This window comes from Myotis myotis, unplaced genomic scaffold, assembly GCF_014108235.1.
Source record: "Myotis myotis isolate mMyoMyo1 unplaced genomic scaffold, mMyoMyo1.p scaffold_m19_p_2, whole genome shotgun sequence".
Lineage (NCBI taxonomy): Eukaryota > Metazoa > Chordata > Mammalia > Chiroptera > Vespertilionidae > Myotis > Myotis myotis.
In genome coordinates, this window is record NW_023416324.1 from 171,784,756 (window position 1) to 171,806,137 (window position 21,382).

The 21,382-nt window shown below is 41.7% G+C and overlaps 1 protein-coding gene across 8 annotated transcripts in view; it reads right to left on the reverse strand.

Moving 5' to 3' along the window:
* Window positions 1–21,382, reverse strand: part of ST6GAL1 (ST6 beta-galactoside alpha-2,6-sialyltransferase 1) — a 131,755-nt gene that overhangs the window by 47,697 nt on the left and 62,676 nt on the right. For 2 of the 8 annotated variants that reach the window (XM_036348643.1, XM_036348640.1), the window contains one exon: window positions 14,228–14,277. The exons of the other annotated variants lie outside the window; for them this stretch is intronic. The gene's annotated coding sequence lies outside the window, so the exon portion shown is untranslated. The remainder of the gene's footprint in view (window positions 1–14,227; window positions 14,278–21,382) is intronic. 8 annotated transcript variants of the gene reach the window in all.

Sequence of the window (21,382 nt, forward strand, 5' to 3'; positions counted from 1 at the left end):
GCAAACAACACTGGAGGGAAAGAGTTCTATGGAAAGACCCAAAATTAAAAATTTTCTCTTAAATCCTGATAACAAGGGTCTGATGACAAACATCTCTCTCTTCAATCCCATTTTAATTTTCTTTCAGGAGAACAATGATGTCTGCTAATATTGTCTTCAAAATAATTTCCTTCAGGAACTCCTGGGCTGAAAATGATGCCAGGGGCTGTTTATTCCACCCTTCCATCAGGAAGTCAGGGCCAGAGTTTCTCAACAGAATCATAGAAGTGAGCTCCTCTTAAAATCACCAAGGTGACAACTATTTATCTCTCTCACCTTAGCAAATTTATCTCTTTCCTAGGACCAGCCCAAGGCAAATTGGGCCTCTATACAAAGAGAAAAGCGGGGAGAATGTAGAAGGGAAAAAGTTTGATCAAGCTGTCCTCAGAGGTGCATCCTACTCCTAGTCCTATAGCCATAAATGTCAGTGTCACTTAGAACACACACCACTTCTCTATCTTACCTTGGTATTAGCATCATCTAGAAAGCATTTTAAAAATGTAGGATGCCAAACATTGCCCTTGGTAGATCCTGATTTAATTAGTCAGGACCAATAAACATTAATATACACCTTGCAGAATATAAAAGTTCAAAGGAGGTTGGCCTTCACCAGAAAGGGAGGGAGGCCAGGACTTTACTGGAAGGAGAGGGGGCAATGCCAGTCCAGTCACCATGGGTGATAAATCAACACATGGTCTAAGCATTCAATCCCCACTTAACACAGACTCTTCCACAATCCAGGGAGCTTGCTGCCTCCTGATGTCCCAGAGTTATATTAGGAACTGGCAGGGCCTCAAATTTAATCCAAGTCTTTGAGAATTTCAGGCCAAACTGTCATCAATTCTGAGCTCCTAATAAGGAGGAGATGTGAATAATTCATGTCTGTGATAAGACCAAGAGTAGTCAACACTACTAGAGAGAGAGCTAACAGCCCTTGCATCAAGGTGCACCTTTCACCTTTCTCTGCTCCTTAAGGTGACCTTGACTTTGATCACCAGGTGGCACAGGCAACACGATTAACCTCTTTGGGGGAGTGTTCTGTACTCTGATCGATCCCAGATGAGGACTCATACTCAATTTCCATTCTTGTCCTGTAGTCATTCCCTCTTAGAAATCATGGATTGGTTTTCTCAGATTTTTCCCTCCTCATGACATATACACAAAGACCAACTAATATCTGTACCTATTTTGTGCTCATTGGTGCATGTGGACCAGTAGAAGTTTTGGGTATTCTTCATAAAAGGCCAGATCTCAGCACTCACTAGTTAATCTCATCCCCAAACCTCCCTACTTGCCACTATTTCCTTTCACTTCAGGGATCCAAGGGTGTTCCCAAGGTGGAAGCTTCCTGACTCTCCAGAGGAGGAGTCTTCTACCTGTGTGGATTTCAACCACACTCCTGGTCTAAGAAAACGCTCTCTCCCATGCTCCTCCAGGTGCTGTGTGTGAGAATATTATTCTTCAAATCAGACAGGGCTCAGTGGGGATAGAGTTCATCAACACCTCTTCTCTGTTTCCTTCTCAGCACTGCCAAGAATAAGGTATACAGGTGGCACTCAATATCAAACTGTTGCCCACTGCCAGGGCTTGTGGTTGAGATGGGAGTTAGTTTGTAAATAAGAAAATGATTTTAGACTTGAACTGAAATCATCAATGAACATGGAGTACCTACTGGGCATGTAGCTATGTAAAGAGGGAGAAGAGGGAAATCATCATTGAGTGCTTTTTAGGGGCTTCCTATGTGTCAGGCTCTATGCTAAACCTGCACATATAGTAGTTCATTCAATCCTAACCACCATCCTCAAAGGTTGGCATGGTTATCATTTCCATTTTGCAGATTAGGAAGCTGAATCTTAAAGTGGTTAAAAGATTTTTGCTAGTAAATGGCAGCGCCAAGACTTGAACCGAACTGTCTGAATCCAAGGACCATGCTCTTAATGCCTGTACTCCCACAGTCATCTTGTTAGACCTGTGACTCTCTCACCTAAGCCCAGAAGCAAATGGTTTCAGTTAATAAGAAAACCAAGGGTTTTGAAATTCCAAGCCCAGGACACTCTTAGAATGCTAGACACTTGACATTTCATCTCACTGAATCCTTCAGCAGCCTGCGTGACTGCTGTCATTACTGTTGACCTATGGCATTTACAGAGTCAACATTTGGGATGTTGACTATTTTGGAAGAGTTCCAAAGGTCCTACACATAAAGCAGCCTGATTTTGCTCAGGAATGAAAATGATGTATGTGTATTAGAAAGCCAGTCCCATAGAGCATGACAGCTCACCCCCACCACTCCCCAGGCTGTGACCCAGTATGCAGGGGTTCTATAACCTCCATGTGTCAGGAAGTGATGGAAATAACTGCTTGTGAACTACAGCTCCCAAAGAAAACAGACTGCTAGTCCATGTCACCGTAAGGTTATATACTCAGTGAATATCTTGTACTAGATTTATAAATGCCTATGGCCCTGTATACACAGAACCACTAAAGGACAGAAATCACTTAAATTGTCCAATTATGCATGACTGCATATTTGGGGAAATGGTGGCACATATATGAGTTTCTCGCCTGTCAAGAGAACAAATGCCTCACCTTAGGGCTATTGTCAGTAAATGAGATTTTTGGTCACAATGATGAAGAGGATGTTGAGAATTCTCAAAAATCCCAAGAGAACTTTCTCATGAATGTTGAATTTATGGTTTCAACATTCTATAGAAAAGGAAACTGAGGCTAGAGAAGGTGCTATGACCTTCCCAGGAATGCCTGGTACTAAAGCTAGTGTGCACCCCTCCCTACAACCCAATAGTAAGTCATCCAAAAGTGCCAAATCTTGCATGCTGACTCAATCACATGTAGACTTGGGAGGATGAAGGGGAAGAAGGAAGGCTACGGAAGGGAAAGAGCTTGTCCTGGGCTCCCCACTGTCCCTTCAAACCTTCATCAGTGCTGGCCTGGAAACGGCAGAGCTGTGAGCTTACCTTTTGGCCATATCCATTTAGATCAACCAATTCAAACCAGATGCTGGTAACTGTGGGCTCAGAACAGAGGCCCAGAGGTAACTGTCATCCCTTGCCCTTAAGATGCAAAGTCTTAAATACCACAAAAAATCAGACAAGACCCAAATACCTAATGCACTACTTACTTTGTCTGTTTCTCCCCACTAGACATTGAGTAACTGAATCATCTAGTTACCTCAGTGTTCCCATGGCCAAGGTCAGCCACAGATGTGAACGCTTTTCTTTTCAAACAAGGTCGAGATTCTTAGACCTTGGCCTGGTCAGTGTGGCTCAGTGGTGGAGCATCGACCTGTGAACCAGGAGGCTGCAGTTCATTTCCCAATCAGGGCATATGCCTGGGTTGCAGGCTCAATCCCCAGGGTGGGGCATGCAGGAGACAGCCAATCAATGATTCTCTCTCATTATTGATGTTTCTATCTCGCTCTCCTTCTCCCTTCCTCTCTGAAATCAATAAAAATATATTAAAACAAAAAAAGAATCTGGAACCCTTGTCACTGCTGGTGGGAATGCAGACTGGTGCAGCCACTGTGGAAAACAGTATGAAGTTTCCTCAAAAAAAACACCAATCAGAAAGGATATATGCACCCCTATATTCATAGCAGCACAATTCACCATAGCTAAGATTTGGAAACAGCCTAAGTGCACATCAGCAGATGAGTCGATTGAAACAATGGTGGTACATCTACAAAATGGAATACCATGCTGCTATAAAAAAAAAAATAAGGAATTCTTACCATTTGCAACAGCATGGATGGAACTGGAGAGCATTATGCTAAGCGAAATAAGCCAGTCAGAGAAAGATAAATAACACATGATCTCACTCATTTGTGGAATATAATGAACAACATAAACTGATGAACAAAAACAGATCCAGAGACAGAGAAGCATCGATCAGACCGTCAAACCTCAGAGGGAAAGTAGGGGAGGATGGGGGAAAGGGGGAGAGATCAATCAAAGGACTTGTATGTGTGCATATAAGCCTAACCGAGTGGTCGGCAAACTCATTAGTCAACAGAGCCAAATATCAACAGTACAATGACTGAAATTTCTTTTGAGAGCCACATTTTTTAAACTTAACCTATATAGGTAGGTAACTGTTATTAACTTAATTAGGGTACTCCTAAGGCTTAGGAAGAGCCACACTCAAGGGGCCAAAGAGCTGCATGTGTCTCAAGAGCCGCAGTTTGCCGACCACGGGCCTAACCAATGGACACAGACACCAGGGGGTTAGGGCATGAATGGGGGGTGGGGAGGGCAATAGGGGGATAAGGACACATACGTAATACCTTAATCAATAAAGAAGAAGAAAAAGAATCTTAGACCAGGAGGAGGGGCCCACATCCAGCCTGGGATTTGAAGTTCTCATGATGGGAAAGACCTGGAAAATGGGAGGGCAATGGCATGGAGATGGGTGAAGGCAGGGCACTGGGGCACAGGGAGAGGTTCCAGTCAGCCCAAGCAGTTGTGCAAAGCTGAAGCTGAAAGGAGACTCAGGCCTGGTGAACAGCATGTGGAAGATTTTGGAGTTTATTAGCTACATAATGAAGAGCAGATAATAAGCTTCAGAGCAGGGCAGGGAAGTGCTGAGCCAGGGTTGGGGGGATGGGAGGGGAGGGGGCTGTGCAAGTTCAGCAGTAAGAGAGGAGGTACTCTGAAGCTCACAGCACCTGCTTCTCCACTCCCTGAAAGCAAGTGCCCAATAAACAATAATAGTCATTGCTTCTTAGGCACCTTCTATGTGTCACACACTAAGGGACGGGCTCATGCACCTGTTTAATCTTTAAAATAATCCCATAAGACATGTAACTGTCTAATCTATTTTACAAGTGAGGAAACTGAGGCTCAGAGAGTTTATAGGATTTGCCCCACTGTGAAGTGGCAGAGCCAGGATCTTACTTCAGATCTGACTTAAGACCCACAAGCCAAGAAAAGCTGGTGAAGACCCCTGTGCTGATGAAGACCAAGCCTGAGATGAGGAAGACTGTTCAGACAAGGCCCAGCTTGGAAGACTGGGGCTGAATTTCACATGACCCCAGTCAGACAAATCTAGATTTGGATCACAGTTTCATTATTCATCGCTGTCTGACTTTAGGCAAATGATATGAGCCCTCGGGGCCTCAGTTTCCTCATCAGGATTGCTGTGAGGATTAAAAGGATCAATCACGCAGTGTCTGGCATGTGTCAGGTGCTTAGGAAACTGTGACATGTAAACCTGGACCTGGCGGCTAGGGTAGGAGGGACAGGAGGTTGGGACCTGGCTCAGCCACTGTGGGTGGAGGAAGTCTTCATTTCTGAGAGTAAGAGATAAACTTTCGGGAGTGTCATGGGTTAATAACTGCCTGTGGCTAAACATAGAACCTTGAAGTTCATCTCAACAAAACCGAAACCTGGCGCTTTCAGTGTTAACAATTTCACACGCTGCTCCACAGAAAAGAGAGCCAGAATTTGGGACCCTCCAGGGAGTCAGAGACGAGGGGCTGTGACTGAGGAGGCTGAATTCCTGGAGAAGCCTGAAGCCAGGGCACAGTGGTGAGGTCCCGAGCTCTCCAGCCTTGAAAGTCACTTATCTTCTCTGAGCCTCTTTCTTCCCGATGCAAGGAGTTTAATACTCCTTACTTCACAGGGTTGTGATGAAAATAATAAATGAGAAGGAGCTTTTAAGCTATGCCATGAAACAATTATTTTACATTTTTTGCAGACGGTGCCTTAACTTCATCACCCAGTTAAACCCATCGGAAATAAAGCTGTAGACCAAGTACCACCCCCCACCTGAAAGAGAAAAAAGAAACCCTGTTTGGCAAACACTTAAGACTAAGATTTCTTCTTTTGAAGTGTCACTCAACAATGAATTGAGGAAAATTATAACTGTTAAAACCATTATTTCTGTATGATCATTAAGATGAAAACACAAAATTGTTCAATTTTCTCAGAGCTTGTACACCCCTGAGAGCCCAGGGAAGATGCCGGGAAGTTGGGCTCTCGTTTCCAGAGCAGAGGGCTCACTGCCTGAGACAGGAAAAGTCAGTAGACCCAAATCCTTACAATAAAGCCTGCTGTCTTTTCTCTGGATTTTCCCTCACTTTAGAAACTAGGCCAAACTCCCAGCCCCACCCTTATGTCTCCTGCACCTGGAATGTGCCCAGGAGAAAAACAGTCAATCAGTGAAGTTCACCCTGATCCTCTGAGCCAAGCACTGCAAAGTGCATTTCCACTGAATCAGATGAATGCTATTAGCAATCAGAATTTATTCCCCCCAAATCACCTAATTCCTCAAAGATGGATTTCCTGACTTGTGTTAGCTGCCTCCATTGCCCAGCAGTGATTGAAAGCCCATGGAGCAGGGAGATTACAAAGAATGAAAGGTGAAGACGCAGTGACTCAGTGTGAGCAGTAATTCCTTCAGGCGACCCCAGTGCAGCAAAGCAGTAGGTCTTTTAGTATCCTCAGCTTCTCAAGGACAACAAAAGTCCCGTCTTCAGATTGACCACTGTGGATCCTGCTGTTTCCCTGTGAATCTCCACTGCCTCTCACTTGTGGAGAACAGTATGAGTGCTCTCTTTCTTCAGCTAAAGCATCTGAGGCTCAGAGAGCTTAAGGTTGCACAAAGGCAGTAACTAGTAAGCGGTAGAGGTGGGATGTGAACCCAGGGCTACCTGTGTCTGCTTTTGCCTCCCATCTCCAAAATGGGGAGTGAGGAGGAGGCAATAAATCTTTCTTCTTCTACTCTCCTCCCCTGGGTCCTCCCCAAAGGGGTGAGACCCAATTCAGTGGCAAGCTGGGGAGTCAGTGTCACTGGAAATCAAAGAAATACACACTCAAGTAACAGGATACCACTTTCTCCCTCATAAATTTAACAGAGGTTAACAATATATATAATATAGAGCTGACAAGGGCACTCTCATATACCTCTTGTGTGTAAACAACATGCAACATCTCTCCTGGAAGGCAATTTGGCAAACTATATCAAAACATTAAAAATGTCCATTCTCTGTTAGCTTAGTAATTCCATCTCCAAAAAGGAAATAACCAAGAGAAGCTGTAAAAGACATCTCAGCCCACACATACCCTAAAAGACCTTGATTCACAACAATAGAGGAATGGTTAAATGTTATAGGATGTTCACAGGATGTAATATGTTTAAATGATTAAAAGTAACATTTATAAAGAGTTCTTAAAGCTTTTTAAATGATAAATTGCATACATATGGAAAAATAGTATAATGAGTCATCATGTACCCATTACTAGCATCAACAATTATTAATTTACTAGAGGCCTGTTGCATGAAAAGATTCGTTCAATAGGCCTTCCCTTCCCCTGGCTGCCGGCACCAGTTTTCCTCCGGCACCCGGGACCCCGGCCTTTGCTCTGGCCGGAGCCACCTTCAGTCTTCGCTCCACCACTTTGCACCTACATATGCAAATTAACCGCCTTCTTTGTTGGCGGTTAATTTGCATATCTCACTGATTAGCCAATGGGAGGCATAGCGAAGGTATGGTCAATTACCATGTTTGTCTATTATTAGATAGGATAGCCAATCTTATTTAACTGATATCCACCTAGCCCCCACCTTGGGTATTTTAAGCAAATTCCAGGCATCATATCATTGCATCCACACAAATGCCGATATGTACCCCTAAAAGGCACTTTTAAAAATATAACTAAAGTATAATTATCAAACCTAAAATTTTAAAAAATAATTTATTGTTTTCTTAACAAAAGAGGAAAGTGTTTGTAATATAATATTAATTTATAAAGAATATCATATATCTACTAGTGGCCTGGTGCACGAATTTGTGTACATTGAAAGGAAATTAATTAGAAGAAATTTTTTTTTTAAATATATTTTATTGATTTTTTACAGAGAGGAAGGGAGAGAGATAGAGAGTTAGAAACATCGATGAGAGAGAAACATCGATCAGCTGCCTCCTGCACATCTCCTACTGGGGATATACCCGCAACCCAGGTACATGCCCTTGACCGGAATCGAACCTGGGACCTTTCAGTCCGCAGGCCGACGCTCTATCCACTGAGCCAAACTGGTTTCGGCAGAAGAAATATTTTAATATCACTATTCGCCCTTTCTCCATAATAGAAGTGTCAACCAAATTCACGACCGACAATGACAGATTGAAACACATGGCGCCAGTGAGAGCTTTATATGTATCACGTGTGCATGAATCAACTTAGCCTTTTATAGATATAGAATAAACTTGCTTAATTAGACCTGCTTTCTGATTTAGCTAAACTTTTTCCAGCCCATTGAAGCACCCCAACTTCTCTTTCAGGTAATTGTCAGCAACACAGCAGTAAATATCAACACAAAGCAGATTATTATTGTAGATCATGCAGGGAGGACAAAGGGTAAAATATTTAACTGCAGCAGTGTTTGACTGTATTCCGCAGAGTGGGAAAACCTGAAGTCATTTTCAAGGTCCACCATTTCTTCTTTTCAGTTGCGTAAGGTTTCTAAGCTTCCTAAATCTCCATTTCCCAGCTAATGAAAAGAAAATAGGATTCTCCTATCTACCTACTCCAGGACTTCTGTGAGGATCAAATGAGATGAGGCACAGGAAAATGCTTCACAGACATTTGATTAAAGTGTAAAATGTTTCCACCTGGCTATAAAGCAAGTTGTGTCCCTGGGCTGAAGAAACTGCAAGGAGCCTAGTCACTAGGGCAGTGATGGCGAACCTATGACATGCGTGTCAGAGGTGACACGCGAACTCATTATTTTGGTTGATTTTTCTTTGTTAAATGGCATTTAAATATATAAAATAAATATCAAAAATATAACTCTTTGTTTTACTATGGTTGCAAATATCAAAAAATTTCTATATGTGACATGGCACCAGAGTTAAGTTAGGGTTTTTCAAAATGCTGACATGCCAAGCTCAAAAGGTTCGCCATCACTGCACTAGGGAGAGGAAGCTGGGCATTGCTACATGATGTCATTACCCAGTGCCCACAGCCACCATTTCTAGGCTGGGCTGGACTGTGGGCCACACTTTGCGCCATTGGGTCTCAGCAGCATCAGCTGCAATTTGGGGGGGTGTCGCTCCAGAGTGGTGGGGGGGGCCTGTGTCTCACTTGGGGGAAGCCAAGTGTTGCTTTGTGGACACCAGGTCCACGGTGCCATTTCTCTGTAAATGGCTAGTGCACATCACAGCAGCTCCTGTGTTGAGCATCTGCCCCCTGGTGGTCAGTCCACGTCATAGCAACCAGTCGGACACAGCATATTAGCCTTTTATATATGTAGATTATATATATAGATATACTATATAATCTTAGTGGGTAAAAAGAAAAAGAGAGAGAAAAAGGGAATGAGGGAGAAAGAAAGAGAGGGATGGAGAGAGGGAAAAGAATTTTAAAAAAGAAATGTTTATTAAGAGAGAAAAATGACTTAAAGGAAATATATGCAAAATATTGCCAGTAGTCTGTTGTTATCTCTGTGTTATGGGATTACATATAATTTGGGTTACTTTTGTTTTTTGTGTGTGTATTTTTACTAATGTGAATCTATTATGTAAGATACTTATGTCTCTTGTTCTTTTATTCCTCAAGTTCAAAGTTTCCCTCTGGTATCATTTACCTTCAGCCTGAAACACTTCCTTTAGCACTTCTTTAAGAGCAGGTCTACTGGAAACAAAGTTGCTTGGTTTTTCTTCACCTGAGAATATCTTTATTTTGCTTTCACTCTTGAATGATATTTTTTCCGGATATAAAATTCCAGGTTAATACTTTTTTTCTTTCAGCATTTTAAAGATGTTGTTCCACTGTCTTTGGCTTACATTGGTTTAGATGAAAAGTCTGCTGTTATTCAAATAGGTTTCCCTAATGCCTAAGTGCCATATTTCCCTGGCTGCTCTCAATATATATATTTTTATCTTTGGTTTTCAGCAGTTTAACTATGAAATGGCTAAATAGTTATTGTTCAGTTGATTCTGTTTGAGATCTTTAATATGTAAATTTATGTCTTCCACCAAATTTGGGACATTTTCAGTCATTCTATATTCAAATATTTTTCCTATACCAAGGTCTCTTTTACCTTCTGGAATGGCACTCTAATAACAGGAATTTTTCAACTTTTAATGTTGGCCTATAGTATCCTGAGACACTCTTCATTGTTTTTCCAATAAAAAATACATTTATAACCTGAAACTAATTTAATATTGAATGTCAACTGTAACTGAAATTTTTTTAATTAAAATATAAAAAGTATATTTACAAATATTATAAATTTATATTGATCTATATTTAAATTCACAGACATTTTTTCTGTCATCTCTTTTGCTGTCACTGAGTTCATGCAGTAAATTTATTACTTCAGATGTTGTATTTTCAGTTCTAAAATGCCCATCTGGTTATTTGTATAGTTTCTATTTTCTGCTAAGAGCTTCTATCTTTTCATTCATTTCAAGAGTGGAGAATGGTTATAATAGTTACTTTAAGTCTGTCTGATAATTGCACCATCTGACTCATCTCAGGGTTGGAACATACTGTCTTTTCCCTTGAATATTGTTCAGATTTTACTGGTTCTTTTTATATTGAGTAAACTTGGGTTGAATACTGGACTTTTGAATATTACATTGTGAGACTCTGGAACCTGCTAAAAATCTCTAAAAAATGTTGATTTTTTATTTGTTTGTTTGTTCATTTTTTTAGCAAATAATTAACCCACTTAGGTTCAAATTGAAAGTTCCTCCTTGCCTTTTGTAACTGCTAACTGATTTCAGTTTGGTTTTCAAAGCCTTTGATAGGCCATTTGGGTCTACCTGTCACATAGGCAACTCATAGGTTTATCTAGAACTTGGATAGCATTCATATAAGAATTAAGTTCTCAAAACCTTTGCCGTGCTTCTCTGGATCTGTTCCACATATGCACAACTTGTAGTGTGCTCATGACTTACATCAATGTCCATACACAGACTTACTGGGTGTCTTTTTCCAACTGTCTGGCTTCCAGCTCCTTTTCCTGGTTCCTCTGGCTGAAAAGATGGGGTTATCTCAGAGTTTCAGCCTCCCACACAATTATGGTATTCCATGTGACAAAAGCCATTATGGGTCATCATTCAAGTTTTGACTCCAGTATCCTATCTGCCTGCTATTATTTCTCAGGTTCTCGTCTAGTTGCTTTTTTAATTCTGTCCCATTTTTAGTTGTAAACAGTGGTAGAGAGAGATTGTAATAAGATTACTTCTCTTGTAATTTTTAGTATACTAACTTACTTTTTTATAGTAGTACCAATGAAACTCAGTAGAGAAAGGAAAGTCTGTTTAATAACTTGTTCTACTGTCCCAATATCTATGAAAAAAAGAAAAAGAAAACCTGGCCCTCAATTTCATGCTATACAATTAATTTGATGTGGATCCTAGACCTCTATGTGAAAGTTCAACTATAATGCTCCTAGAAGAAAATATAAAGGAATATCTTCATAAATGTGCAGTAAACATAGATGTCCTTGGACACAAAAGGCACTAATAATAAAAGGGAAATAATGAATGAGTAGAACGTAATCACATTTAAAGTCCAAGTTATTTGCAAGTGGCCCTGACAACTAATCTCAGTTTTTAATATCAGAAAGATTGATAATCTAGGCTTAGAAATAACTGTCCCAGGATAAATATTTGCACCCAGGATGTTTCAGGATCTCACACATGGGAAACAGCCTTATACTTCACCAAATGATAGGCCCAGATTTAGGAAGTATTTAAGTTGGGTAGGGAACCTTTTCTCTGCCAAGGGCAATTTGGATATTTATAGCATCATTCGAAGGCCATACAAAATAACCAACTTAAAAATTAGCCTGCTATATTTGGTCAAGCATTTAATTAGCTCACCCCTAATGCCTTGGAGTGGCCAGACCAAATGATTTTGGGGACATTATATGGCCCTCAGACCAGACATTCCCCACCCCTGATTTAAGAGAACAAGATATGGTCTTTGTCACTGGAAGATCAGAGTATCACTAAGAGATAAGACTCACTCAGAAACTACAGTGCTACTAAACTATAAAATTCTGACCTGCAATCCAAAAGTAACTCAGGCAAAGAACAAAGCAGGTTGAATTGGAGTAGACCATTGCAGATATGAAACAGAAGGGAATTTAGAAAGCAGCTGATCAAACTCCCCCACCCCATTTTTATAGATGAGAAAACTGAGACTCTCTGGCATAGAGAAGGCCACATCATTGGTTTGTGCTAGAGCCAAAGTGATACTCAGATTTCTTGGTGCCCTCTCAGATTCTCCTTCTATCAGATGTCATGCTGCTGACTTCAGTGTGTGGCCAGGCTTCTTAGAAGATGTAGGGGACTCACACAGATCCTGAAAATGTGAACTTGCGACAATATTTATAAAGCTCCCAGTACATTATTCAGCATACAATAGGAGCTCAGTAAGAATATAATTATTAGAGAGAAAATGGTAGCCAAATAGGCAGGCCTTTCTTGCACCTCCTTTCAGGGCCGGATAGGAAATAAAACTAAATTGAGGCCCAAACAGTGTGGCCCAGTGGTTGAACATAAAACTAGGAGATCACGGTTAAAGATAGAAAAGAAACACAAGCATGTGATTTGGGGCTGTAGCATCAAATATAATGTCAAGAAATTTTGAAACAACCTAAATATCTAGCCATGGGAACAAATAAATTCTGATACAGAATTCAGTGATATCCTCTGAAGCCATTAGCATATGCATGCATTATAAAAATGGGGGAATGGCCTAGTCAATGTGGCTCAGTGATTGGGCATCGACCTATGAACCAGGAGGTCACAGTTCAATTCCCAGTCAGGGCACATGCCTGGATTGCAGGCTCAATCCCCAGTAGGAGGTGTGCAGGGGGCAGCTGATGGGAAAATGTTCGTGATAGGAGGAGAAACAAAATCACTTCATCCACACTAAAATTATATTAAAAACTATTGTTTTCCCAAAAGGACAAAAATTGTAAGGATACATTGTAAACTGAAGACTACTGTGTCAGAATGCCAGAATTTTAAAAGTGTATCTTTATTGTTATTGCAATGTTTGTGAATAAAATAAAATAAAATTGTAGAACCAATTGTTTTTTAGAGTACTATCAGAGTCTTCCTGGAAAGGAATAAAACTGGCCTCCCCAAAGGATCTCCTGCCTTCGCTTAGGGGAGGGGAAACATTTACTCAGCGCCTCACAACCTGGCCTTGGCTGCCTAGCTGACCTCTCTCTGTGTGTTACAACCTAAATCTTCACATAACTTCTAAAAGGAAGGCATTATTAATGGCCTCAAGTCCCAGGAGAGGCTCTTGTCTTGTGAAAGAACTTCCTGAACGTTGGCATATGGGTTTGAAGACAATGGTTCCCTTTAATACACTCTGATCTCCCTGCTACCTCCCAGAAGGAACCATAACAATGGTTTGGAAATTGGCTACCCCTGCTTTGCCCCGGAGCCTCCTTCCCCACCACACAGGACACTGGCAACATAAGCAGCAGCTGAAACCCTCAGGAGTGTTAGCACATCATCAAGGCCACTGCTCACTTCCACCTATTCAATTCAACCATCCTTCTAGGTCCAGACCAAGCACACTCCCTTCCTCGAGACTGGCAGTGCATCAGAGTGGGAAGACATGGGACAGACCGGGGTCACAATCCAGCTTTGTCACTTTCCAGCTTTGTGACCCCAGGCAAGTTACCTAACTTCTCTGGGCTTCATTCCTCAGCCATTAGGCAGTGCTATAAAGAATTCTTCATGTGATTGCTAAAATAAAATGAAATATAAAACACTTAGAACTATGCTGCCCAATACAGTAGCCATGAACCACATGTGGCTATCAAGCCTTAGAAATGTGGCTAATCCATACTGAGGTGTGCTGTACATGTAAAATACACACCCAAGTTTGAACATTTCATGGGGGAAAATAGAATGTAAGATAATTTTTATATTGATTACATGATAAAGGAAATAATATTTTTGATACATTGAGTTAAATAAAACACTTAAAATTAATTTCATCTGCTTTTCTGCTTTTTAATGTATTATAAAAATTGTAAATTACACATGCAGCCCACTTTTGTGGTTGGTGTTCTATTTCCATTGAACAGAGTAACTGCTCAATGTTAGTTCTTTCTCTATTTTTCCCTTATCATTCACAGGCCACCTAGAGTGCTTGGTATTGTCAACAGTGTCTGAAGTCGTTAATTATACCTGCGATTCCAGTTGAGTCCCTTCTTCTTTCCGGGCCCCTAGTTATCAACCTGAGACATGTGAAAAAGAGTAGAAAGGAAACTAGATTTAGAATCAGAAGACGGGCTCTAGTCCTGGCCCTACCATTACTAATTAGGAAGCCCCTAGCATGTCATTCCACTCCTCTGAGCCATAGTTTTGTCATTTACAAAACAGGGAATAATAATATCCTGTTCATGGCATGAGTGAATGAGTATGAAAAGCTTAATAAACTGTAAAGGACTATCTAGGCCAGGATTAAGTAGTATATTTTGCTCAGTTAGGAGGTTGGGCAGTCCTGTTGTTAGGAGCAGACATAGAATGTTGGGGACCAGCTACAATTATAAGAAATATTAATCATGTTCTATTAACCATGATGGTTCTGTTCTGATTAGAAAGGTTCTGTTCTGATTAGAAAGCACATTCTAACCTGCCTGAGAGCTGTATGCCTTGGGACATGGGAGCTAACATCAGAATGCAGTCCATCCTCCTTCCCAAGAACTGCCTATCATTATGGAAAGGTTTACAACCTCATGGCTGAAACAATCTAGTCCAGGAGGCATCTGCTCTCACCCTCTTGTGGCACCTGAATCCCCCCCACCCCCACAAGCCCGCATGACTTGTAACCTGTAATGATTATCATGTGCCTACTTTCCCATGCCTGTAATTCCTACTTCCCCATGTAATCTTTGTCCTTCTACCTAACATAAGCAGCTGGCTTATAGTGAGGTGCAGAGCAGATTTTTGTGGATGACCTGCTACTCTCCCATATTGCCGGCATTATTGGAATAAAGACTCATATATGATTCAATCCTGTCTCTGCTTCATTGGCTCAAGTGGTGACAGGCAGCCTGGACCCCTTGGTTGTCCAATTACACTGCCTGCCTCCTCTGATATTCTCTGCCTTCCATTTTGTACTGTTAACTATTTTCCAGATCTCATGCCTCTAAAAACAAGTTTCCCCAAGAATGCAGCTCATCCTTCTCACATACCCCCCAATATAGCCAAAGCAGAGTGCTGCAGAAAAACCCCCTCAAACCACCTCACAGACTAAATGTGCCCTGTGTACCACGCATTAAGCTTAGGGAGCTCCAGGCGCAGTAGTAGAGATGGTCTTGCAAAAAATATGACACTACATGTTATAATGGAGGAATCGAGTAAGTGTAAATGCACCAGGGAGCACGAGGGGGGCACACCTTACTTGGGAAAAGCAGAAAGGTGGTGGTGAGGGAGAAGTATGAAATGGCCAACAGGAAGGGCTCTGGGAGGCCTTTGCAAATTAGAAGGGAGAAAAGGTATGAACCAGCATGAAATGTCATAGCATTCAATCCAAAGTAAACATCAGCATATGATGTACAATGTGCCATCTAACACTATGAATCTTATCATGAGACACCCCTGGTTGACAGTGCTTCCTACAGATAGAGCACCATTGCCTTCCTGCCTTTGCTACTTTAGATTTCCCGGCTCACCCTACAGTCTACTCAGGGATGTGTGCAGTAAGCTCTTAGGAGTTTAAGTACCACCTGTGCCAACTGCATACACCTCGGCTATTCGCACAGAGAGGTTTACAAGAGCAAGAGCCCTGTCTCAAAACATCCTGTTTCTATTTTTATCCAGGAATTACCGCCTTACCATCTACACTATATTTTCCTCCTCCCAAAGCCAATGAGCATGAAAAGCAAAAAGCTACACCATCCTGTGGTTGGCAGGGTGGGCTTCTCTACCTCATAGTGTGTTTCTTACTAATTCTTAAATAGGCTCTGGGTTATTTCCAATTAAGCTAAACTGCAAACTCTTACTTCACCAAAAAGCGATGTTCCACCTGCATGGCCCAGGAAAAGCAAATATACAAAGCTTCTTGGGTGAAGATCTGAAGTTGAATTTCTGCAGCTAAACTTGTTTTTCAGATTGGTATTCAAATATTTAAAGACCAATCTTGAGGAAACCCAGAGGTCAGAGTGGGACCATCCAGTTTGCAGCCCCGTGGAACCATAAAGGGCACACTCAGGGGGCAGACTCAGTGAGCACCAAAGCCCCATTGAAGCAAGTCTTGCCCCAGAGGGGTGTCTCCAGCACAGAAGTTCTCCCACTGCAGACACAGCTTATTCTCACAGTCAACTGGCCTGGAGGTCAATTCCTTCCAGTAATACCTACAACAATCAAGGCTTAAATACAACAAGACTGTGCACAAAGACTACAAGGGGGTGCACCAAGAGTGTCCTCCTCAGGTAATTGGGGAGGCTGAACCACTGGGCCCTAGAGGACACTTAGCACAGAAAACCACTTTATCAACACAGGGAAGCATAAAAAATGCAGAGACAAAGAAAAGGGACACAAGTGACAGAAATGGAGGAAAGCAAACTACTGGATATAGAGTTCAAAACCACGCTTTTAAGGGTTTTCAAGAATTTTCTAGAAACTGCTGATAAACTTAATGAGATCTACAAGAAATCTAATGAGACCCTCGAGGTTGTGATAAAGGACCAACTAGAAATTAAGCATACACTGACTGAAATAAAGAATATTATACAGACTCCCAACAGCAGACTAGAGGATTGCAAGAATCAAATCAACGATTTGAAATACGAAGAAGCAAAAAACACCCAACCAGAAAACCAAAATGAAAAAAGAATCCAAAAATACGAAGATAATGTAAGGAGCCTCTGGGACAGCTTCAAGCGTACCAACATCAGAATTATAGGGGTGCCAGAAGAAGAGAGAGGGCAAGATATTGAAAACCTATTTGAAGAAATAATGACAGAAAACTTCCCCTTCCTGGTGAAAGAAATAGACTTACAAGTCCAGGAAGCACGGAGAACCCCAAACAAAAGGAATCCAAAGAGGACCACACCAAGACACATCATAATTAAAATGCCAAGAGCAAAAGACAAAGAGAGAATCTTAAAACAGCAAGAGAAAGAAAGTCAGTTACCTACAAGGGAGTACCCATATGACTGTCAGCTGATTTCTCAACAGAAACTTTGCAGGCCAGAAGGGAGTGGCAAGAAATATTCAAAGTGATGAATGCCAAGAACCTATAACCAAGATTACTTTATCCAGCAAAGCTATCATTCAGAATAGAAGGTCAGATAAAGAGCTTCACAGACAAGAAAAAGTTAAAGGAGTTCATCACCACCAAACCAGTATTATATGAAATGCTGAAAGGTATCCTTTAAGAAGAGGAAGAAGAAGAAAAGGGTAAAGATACAAATTATGAACAACAAATACACATCTATCAACAAGTGAATCTGAAAATCAAGTGAATAATCTGATGAACAGAATAAACTGGTGATTATAATAGAATCAGGGGCATAGAAAGGGAGTGGACTGGATATTCTTGGGGGGGGAAGGGGTGAGGAGGATTCGGGAAGAGACTGGACAAAAATTGTGCACCTATGGATGAGGACAGTGGGTGGGGAGTGAGGGAGGAGGGTGGGGTGGGAACTGGGTTGAGGGAAGTTATGGGGGGAAAAAAGAGGAACAAATGTAATAATCTGAACAATAAAGACTTAATTAATTTAAAAAAAAAATAAAGACCAATCTCTACAGGTCACATTTTCATTTAAGAATGAAAAGATAAGAGATCAGAAAATGAGTGTTTCTGAGAGGGACGGTGAGCAATGGCAGTAGATAAGTGCCTATGCAGAGATGGCATCTGTGGGCCTGTGGCCACTTCTGTGTACATGGACAGCAGAGCCACACCTTACCCAATGGTTAGTTACAAAACCAGTGCCAAGGCCAAAATCCCCCTCCCTTGGGAAACTATTGATTAAAATCTTTTCAGAATTTTAAAAGTTATGTCAACTTATTGCAAAGTAGGGACTTTATTTGAGTCTTTATTTGAATAAACAAACTGTTTTTAGCCTGGCCGATGTGGCTCAGTGATTGAAAATCAGGAGGTCACGGTTCAATACCCAGTCAGGGCATATACCCAGGTTGTAGGCTTGATCCCCAGGAGGGGAGCATGCAGGAGGCAGCCAATCAATTATTGTCTCTCATCATTGATGTTTCTATCTCTCTCTCTCTCTCCCCCTTCCTCTCTGAAATCAATGAAAATATATTTAAAATAACAAACTGTTTTTAAAAGTATATATATACTAGTGACCCATTGAGCAAAATCATGTGAGACTCGGAACCCTTGCCCCCCACCCCCTACTCCCCCACCCCTATGCCACGGGACCATCCCAAGTCCCAGAGTTCTGCCCTGCATGGCCAGTGTGCCGCAGGATGCCCTGAGTCCTGGAGTGCCACCCCGATGCCCCACCTCTGGGCTGTGCAAAATGGCCACCAGGCCCCGCCCTCACAATATGCATGCAGGGCCTCAGAAACCCTAGCAGAAGCCGTGCGGAGCAGCCGCCAGCCCCACCCCCTCGGCCCCACCCCCACTGCCCTGCCCCCACTGTGCACACCACCATCCTGTGACAATGTTGCAGCGTTAGGGTCAATTTGCATATTACCTCTTTATTATATAGGATGAGTGTGTATATACATATACACTTGCACATACACACATATCTACACACACACATATATATTATAATAATTGGGGAAATTTTAATATTGACTTCATATCTGATAAAATAAAGAAATTATTCATTGTTTAAATGTGATAATAGCATATTGTAATTTTTATTTTCACAGAGTACCTTTTAAACATACACTGAAATATCTACAGATAAAATTAAAAAGCGAACAGTTGAATTAGAAGTCCACTAAAGTAAGATATTATTTGGCATAAATAATCATGTGCAGTGCATGAGAGAAAATTAAACAGTAGGGCCTCCTACCTTCAATCATTCATAAACTACAGGATATATCATCTATTTATATAACCCTGAACACATACAAAAGTTCACTCAGTGAGTCCAACACAGCTGTGTTATCCTCCAGCCCTGGGGATTATGAGTTGTTCTTCTGTGGGCGTGGTCTTGTCTGTGTGCAGCAGGCATGGGCTCTAGAGTTAGACAGGTTGGATTGAAATCCTAGCTCTACATGACCTTGGGGAAGGGGCTTAACTCTTCATGGAAAGATACTCATATTTACCTACAAAGTGCAGGTGACTTGCATCTACCTTGCAGTGTTGTTGTGGTAACTGGGTAGTGACAAACTGCCTGCTGCAGCTGGATGTTTAGTACCATGCAGCATGAAAAAGACAAATAGTTCACATCCAGTCAGGAGGCTTACCCTGCAGAGATGGAAGGAACCCCTGACTCATGTCTCCCCACCTGCACTGTGCAAGCCTTAAACCAAACTGAGTACCTGTATTTCAGTTACTGTCTTACTTACTCAATCTCTCCCTTTTTAGAAAGGTGCTAAGTAGGTAGAGTTGAATTAACATTCCACTCCATGTGCCCATTTGCTGCTTCTCTGGGATGAAGCTACACAAGACTTCTAGTAGAAGAGGTAATATCTAGGGGAAGAAGATAATCACATCTTAAATACGTGGCCGATACAGAGCATGCAGGGTAGTTCAGGTCACAAAGACACTCTTTGATGAGGAAGCATAGCCATGTCTACCTATATGTAGTAACATGGAGCACAGAGAGCCTCGTATTCAGTTGTTAGTGTCTTATCCTCATTATAATTGTAAGTATAGCTTGCTGAGCCCCTATTCTGTGCCAGATGCCTTCTATTTTATCTTATCTCTTCTGAATAACTCTGTGGGTTGATTATATTTCAAGTGAGAAAGCTGAAGTCAGAGTAATTGAGTGACTTTGCAAAGGCCACACAGCTAGAAAGGGACAGAACCAAGATTCAAGTCTCACTCCCTAAGACTAGTACTTCTTAGCATGCTGCTACCTCTGCATGCAAATGAGTCCTCGAAGGCAGTTATTTAAGAAGATCCCTTTACTTTATTAAAAAAAAAATCCTATAAGACCTTTTTTTTTTTTCTCTTTAAATCTCAAGTCCAACTGTTTTATTATTGCAACTTAATAATTAAGTCAGACTGGACATTCATGAAAGTGAGGTGACAAAGAATGTGCTCTGCCAAAGGCCAGCCTAGCAGTGACCACAGGGAGTTTGACCTTAGAGTAATTCCTTTATGAACTAGCTACTTCGATTTCTTGGGCAGGTATTTATTAAGTGCCTACAAAGGGACCCCCTCCCCAGGCTAGGTGTGGTGGGAGACACAGACACTCAGGTCAGAGTCCCAGCCCATAATAACTCCAGGCATCATGGGAAGCAGGTATAGGGGGAACAGCCATGTTCTTTCTCAGGAGCGTATGCTCTCCCATACCCAGAAGGATTAGAGAGGATGAGTGGTGTTGGAGGGGGTTAGTAAAGGATTCACCTCCTAAGTGCTGACCAGACCAGCAGAGGGAACCATCTGACCTAGATAGATAATGGACTGTGAGCACGTTATGGGCAAAGACCATGTTTAATTTGCCTTTGTATTCCTGAAAAAGTGGGCCTAAAGCAGTGGTTCTCAACCTGTGGGTCGCGACCCCTTTGGGGGTCGAACAATCCTTTCACAGGGGTCGCCTAAGACCATCAGAAAACATATAATTACATATTGTTTTTGTGATTAATCACTATGCTTTAATTATGTTCAATTTGTAACAATGAAATTGGGGGTCACCACAACATGAGGAACTGTATTAAAGGGCCGCGGCATTAGGAAGGTTGAGAACCACTGGCCTAAAGTATTTGTTGTGGATGCTTTTGATCATGGTCATGTACCATGTTTACATTGCTGAAAGATATTTATGGTTAAATACTGAAACTGTCCTCAGTATATCAACACCCACTGTCTGAACATGAACTGTGCATCCGGCTGCACTAGGCAGTTTGTCTCTACCCAATTACCACAACACTGCAAGGTAGATGCAAGTCACCTGCACTTTGTAGGTAAATATGAGTATCTTTCCATGAAGAGTTCGCCCCTTCCCCAAGGTCATGTAGAGCTAGGATTTCAATACAACCTGTCTAACTCTAGAGCCCATGCCTGCTGCACAGACAAGACCACACCCACAGATAAGAGTAGGTAAGAAAAGGCTTCCTGTGAAGAAATAGGGTTGGACCCGGACCCGGAGCTGGACCCTGATAGGATTTGAATGGCTGGAACAGTGCTGGAAGGACATCAGTAGATCCCAAAGATCCCTGAGATCCTGTGGGTAAAGATACTCAATTTCA